The sequence below is a fragment of the Vidua chalybeata genome, chromosome 13 (genome assembly GCF_026979565.1).
Source record: "Vidua chalybeata isolate OUT-0048 chromosome 13, bVidCha1 merged haplotype, whole genome shotgun sequence".
In the NCBI taxonomy this organism is placed as follows: domain Eukaryota; kingdom Metazoa; phylum Chordata; class Aves; order Passeriformes; family Viduidae; genus Vidua; species Vidua chalybeata.
In genome coordinates this window covers 12,687,759-12,693,901 of record NC_071542.1, presented here as the reverse complement: position 1 = coordinate 12,693,901, position 6,143 = coordinate 12,687,759, and positions in this window count along the sequence as shown.

Genomic DNA, 6,143 nt, shown 5'->3' with positions numbered 1-6,143 from the left:
CAGCCTGGATTTGAAGTATTTAAGTGGTGAGAAAATAGCCTGGCTGGTCCTGCTGCTGCTCCCCAGCCCTTACCCAAAACCAGATTTAAGCCTATTGCACTATAATCCCCTCCTCTTACCTCTTTATTTTTGCTCTTGAATAATCTGCATTGTGCTGGGACTAATCCCAGCCAGAGGCCTGTTGTGCTGGAGATTGTACTTACAAAGCCAAGACCTGTGTCACACAGAGCTTTAAACCTCACTTTAATTTTGGTGCAAATTATCCAAAACAAAGTGTTCACAGCACTGTTCAATAAGCTGGGGAATTCTGTTCAATAAGCAAGGAATTTGTGTTATGTTGAAAAATGGAGATAGACTTTTTTTCTTCCTTTAAATAAAAGTAAAACAAGAACTTCATCACCAAGAACAGCTTCTACCAACAGTAACCTGGATCGTTTTTAATCCAGCAAAGAGTCTTTGACTGATAGCCCTGTGTGTATCAAATCTCAGCTGTGCTGTGGTGGAGCCCTGAGCAACAACATCCCCAGCAGCACAGCCTGTGCCTCCTCAACATCTTTATTAATGATGCACAGCCCAGCCCCTGCTGCTCGCCAGAGCTTACCTCCAGATTTATGGCCAACCTCCAGGCCTTCCCCAGTGCTCTTAATTGAGGATAACAGCGGTGTTCATGCATGAGTGTCCCACGCCAGGGGCAGGGCAGCGTGGCCAGCAGTGTTACAGCACAGGAGGTCTGCCAAAGTCCTGCCGGTGCAGGCAGGAGAAGTCCCAGGGAAGCAAGTGTCTCCCAGATAACAAGTTGCAAAGTTGCCTTTTCAGCCTTTGTAAAGTGGAGGTTGCTTTTTTTTAGCCTTTGCAGAGCATTTATCAGGGCTGTAAAGGGACAGTTTGGTCACTGACTCCTGCAAGGTGTCCCCAGGAGGGTGGCTGCAAAACTGCTGAAGTCTGAGCTAAGCCCTTTCATCTCCCACCAAGTCATTGCAATCCAGTCCTCAGAGGCTAATCTCTCTTTCCCTTTTTTCAGCATGACTTGATTGTATCTAAACCTCCCCAAATTCCCACCTCAGCTCCAGCTTTCTGTTACATTTGCCTGGTTTTTCTTGCTATGTTTTTCACTTTTGCCTGTATTAAAGGGCTGGTAGGTTCCAAAAGTGGTGTTCCCAGGGGACCAGAGGCTTTTCGCACCCCAGGAATTACAAAAGCGGGGATGTGATGGTTCAAATCTTCCTTGGGAAAAGCGATCAGAAAATTATTTTCCTAATTCTTGGGGAAGGAGGGTGGTCAACAGAATGGCTGCATTAGACTTTGGCCTGTTTTTAGGAGCCTGGCTGACAGTCCCTTGGGAGGCAGTTCCTGAAGGGCAGAAGAGTTCAGGAAGGCTGGATATCTTTCAAGAAAGAAACCCTAAAGGTGTAGAACAGGCCGTCTCCATGTGCCAAAAGATGAGCCAGTGGGGAAGACTGGCCTGGCTGAACTACAAGGGTGTTGTGAGGCTATAGAGGGAGAAAATCAGAGGGGCCAAAGCCCAGCTAGAGCTTAACCCGGCTATTGCTGTGGAAGGTGCTATGAAATGTCTCTATAAATACATTATAGACAAAAGGAGGGCTAAGGGGAGTGTCCATCCTTTATTGGATGGGAGGAGAAACTTCGTGACAGAGGATGAGGAAAAAGCTGAAGTACCTAATTAGACCTTCTTTGCCTTGGTCTCTAATAGTGAGACCAGTTGTTCAGCAGGTACCCAGCCCCCTGAGCTGGAAATCAGGGATAATGAGCAGAATGAAGTCTCCATAATTCAAAGGGAAATGATCAGTGACCTGCTCCACCACTTGGACACTCATATACTGTGAGGGAAATGGTGAATCAAAACAATTTAATAGGAAATGATCCTTTCCAGTACTTTTTTTTAGCCATCTTAATAGAACTTCTTTGTTAGTTATATTTTATTAAATTTGACAAGGTGATAACAAAAGGCTATAGAAAGGTATTCAGCTTTGTGGTAGTCTGTTATTTTACAGTTTGTTCTTCTGTAGTATGTTTTGATATTCCTTGTTATAAGTCTGTAATGGTTCTGTCTATACACCCCATTTGGCTTCCCTAATGGTCTAGTCCTGAGTTGTTTACCACAGTTTTCCCCGCCAAAATGTGTGTCAATCCACATGTCAATCCACCTGTATGCCTCCCTTGTTCCCTCGTCTTACCCCTGTGTGTCAAAGATAGCACACTCCTTTGGTTCTGGAGTGTTCCCTGTCTGTCATCCCCTCCTCGAAGCAGAATTGGTCTGTAAGGTTTGCTCCCTCCCCGTGTTGGCTTCTGTTGGGGAGCCCTTACCCTGCACCCCTCCCCTAATGCCCTGCTATTGGTCAGAGTTGTGTCCTCCCCGTGTTCCCCCATCCCTATAAAAGTAATCTGTTCAGGTTCGGATTTGTCACTTGCTCTGCCCCGCTCTGAGGTTCGATCTTTGGAGACTCAGACAAGTGTCCCTCCCTTATTCCTGTGCCTCGCTTTCCTCGTTCCCCGTGCCTCTGCTGTGCTGGGCACGGCGCAGCGATCACCGCCACCCGCCCCAGTCCAGTCTCGGCAGAGCCTCGGCGCGGCCGCTCCCGTGTGAGCCCTGCGGGCAGCAGCGGCACAGCGAGCCGGGAGCCAGGCGCACAGCTTTATTATAGCCTGCAGGACTTTTCCATAAAGGTTAATATGGACTCACCATTCCTAATAATTAAATGGCAGTACTTCTGCTCAGAATATTCAAACCTTATAGTCCTGCCCTTTCAAAAAGAATCCTTTGGTTTATTTTCTGTCCTACTCCACTCTTCTGTGGTTTTCCCCATCAAAAGGCTACATTTGCAGAAATTTAGGGATTCCTCCTAAAGTACTACTGGATACACTATAGTAAAATACAAAGTAAAATCTACTGATCAAGATAATTCGAAAGCTGACAACATATTTTGTTCCCTAACTATATATCCAAATAATTTCCAAAGTATTGTAGTCTTCTCTTGGAGCTGATAAGCCATTTAAAATGCATTATACTGGTGACAGACAAGCTGGCATTTGCTACAAGCATTTTTATGATTCAGTAGTTTGCAGAGAGAGTAGAAAACTAAGTAGCAGATTTACAGTATAACAAAATAAAAGCTGAGATCTCATCTGCCTGATGAACGACTAAAGCAGCTTTCAGCTCCAGATTTGCAGATAGTTTGCCTGAAGGTGGAGAACTTATTGCTTAGGATGTGATAATGGTACCCCCAAGCTACAATCACATGGCAACTGCTGGAGACTGTACACATGCAGGGGGTGGAGAAATTCCTAACTCTGGGGCAGCTTCCATCTAAGCAAGACATGTAAGTGCAATAAATTTGATAAAAAAAGGAGCCCCAGGGTAAAGAGTGCCCATAAATGTACATGGGTCCCAGCAGCCCTGCCTGGCTGGCTGCTCTGTGCAGCCTTTGGCTCTGTGGTGAAGGTGCCACAGCAGACGTGGGGCTTTTCAGAAATAAACACATTCAAGGGCAACTGCAGCTGAAAGGCCATTACATAGAATTTGGCACCAACGGGCAGGCAGATAGAGCATTCCTGGCTGTCTTATGCCTTAGCAAACAGATATTAGATAATGCCTCCTTCTTGGCCAAGCAATGAGTCAGTGGTTGAGATGAAGGGAGAGCTTTCTTGATTTCCATTCTCCACATGTGACCAGACACCCGCACATTTGAAAAGGTTACAACATCTGCCTGTCCCTCAGCACCAAGGGACACACTCAGCCCACCTTCCACTAAGGGTTAACCAGGCTGTTTAGAGTTAAAATGCCCTAGATGGTGAGAGAGTGATGGAAAATTCAGACCGTCCCAGCATCCTCATATTCTGCCTCTCCATCACCTCTAATCTTTCATCTCCTGCTGTTAGGGCTTAGAATCATGAACTCACAGAATTGTTCAGGCTGGAAAAGACCTGTAAGAACATCAAGTCCAACCAGTTCCCTCTTTACCCTACAGAAAAGCCCATACAAGTCAGTTCCCTTCCCACAAAGGAAACGGCCATGAGGCACTGTCAGATCTGGGCTTATACTAAGCCTTCTGAGGCCAGTGGAAATACTGGACAAAACCATTGCATTTCCTAGGCACGGACTTTTTGGTGCTTTCCGTATGATTTTTAAACCATGAGTAATGTCAGCTTTCAAAGATTTGTCCTATATTTGAACCTTGCTCACAGTCACCCACTTGCTTAGCTGTAAACATGATTTTAACAAAGCCATTCCAACATCTTAGTTAATTTAGTTCTGGGGCCTTTCTCTTCCAGAGTGTGTAATTAAACTAAAAGAGCCTGGAAAAGCCCCTTACAGTAAATAATTTACAAGTTTCTCCCTGGGGACATTTTTTAATTATAACTCCACTGGTCAGATCTTACTGAATAGTCTGAGATAGCATTCCCCACTGAGATCCTGAAATGTAATTAACTTATTCCTTTGGTAATGGTGTTTTTCCTTAGTCTATCTATTTCTTATGCAGGGTAGGCAGATTTGTTTATAAACAAAGTAGAGATTGATAGACACTTTGTCATGAGAACAGCAATAATGGCAATCGCTGCGCCAGACGGGGGCACGTCCATTTGAGGAAAGATGATACTGTTTTGAAGCAATTTTTATAAATCCTACCCTGACAATCCAGCATGGAGAGATACAAGAGAGCAACCAGACAGCCCCGATTCCTCTCAGTCTTGGCAGCCTGCCTCGCTCCCCGAGTGCCACTTCATGCATAGCAAACGTAAATAATCCTGACGCGCCCCCCACCCCCCTAACCTTTGTGCTTCAGGAACACTGCTATATACTATCAAACTGACAGTGATTTCATGTTCTGTGGCAAAAGAAAAACCCTGAGCGACAGCAGCAAGGCTGGGAATGTCAAATGAAAACTGCCACGTTTATTTAGCTCCGTGATTCTCAAGACAATATACATAAATATCGTTTTACTGTCCCCACCAGCTAAATGTTAACAGCTATCTGCATCAGCCAGGGTCCTGCAGCTCCCCCAGCCTGGCTGATGAGCCTGTAATGATCAACTTCTGACTCAGGAGAGGCTGGCAAGGAAAAGCACCAGCTCCTCTTGTTCCCAATGATACAGTACATTAAATAGTCTCCTCATCCTTTCCCTCTGCAGCTGTAGCCAAAAGGGCAGTTTGGAGTGAAAGTGGGAGAGAATGGCTGCACCAGGGACTGAAAAGTGATTTGAGACATAAGAAGTTTGGGGACACTCATTGCCTCAAGTCCTGAAAACCTTCAAAGCTTGCTTGCTTTTTCCACACCAATTAGTTCCAGCAACTCCAGTGAGCCCACAAGGACAAAGCTTGGTGCCTGTCTGTGGCTGTGCTGGATAAGGGCCTGTATTTTGCATCCAAAATCTTGTCTTTCACTTTGCCCCTCCTAATTTGAGCTCTCACACAACAAAACCAAGTCCTTGTCTCTCAGCCCTTTGTTTCTGTACAGCTGCTAGTGCTGGCTCTGAAGCCTCTTCCCCATATGCTGGCCTTTCTGCACACAGTTGTTCTCCTGGTATCATCCCTAGTGAGATACCTACAAGCCAAGCAACCCTAATTCTAGTGAATAAATCAAAGTTCAGACAGCAAGATCAAAAGCTAAGCCAAAGGACCGCAGAGTACCTGACCTAATATATGCATTTAAAACATGTATCAGATGCAGGTTCCTGGTTTCTGCTGTGACAAGCACTGGCTTCAGCGAGGCTTTGTTGATGTTGGTGGCAGGCCGTGCCATATGGCACAGTGCTGAGCCTAATGTGCTAGGTGAACTCAAGCAGCTTTGCAGACAAACCCAGAAACAGGCCTGCCACACACAAAACCTGCCCCATTGTTTCGTTTTGTTGCTCTCCATGTGCTAATGGAAGTTCAGAAGTGATGAAGGGATTAAAATACAGACATGACAGAGATTTTAAAAGAAAAAGGTCTGATTTTCTCATCACTTTTATCCCCCAGAGGTCTGGAATGGCAGGATTCTCTCTCCCTCATGTGAGCAGTACAGCTGGCAGTGCTCAGAGCTGAGAGGACCTGGGGGACACTCCAACACCAGCACCAATTCTGTCACCTCAGTTTCTGCTTGCACCGCCCTTTGCGCACCCATGGACACCTTTTGTTTGCAGGGG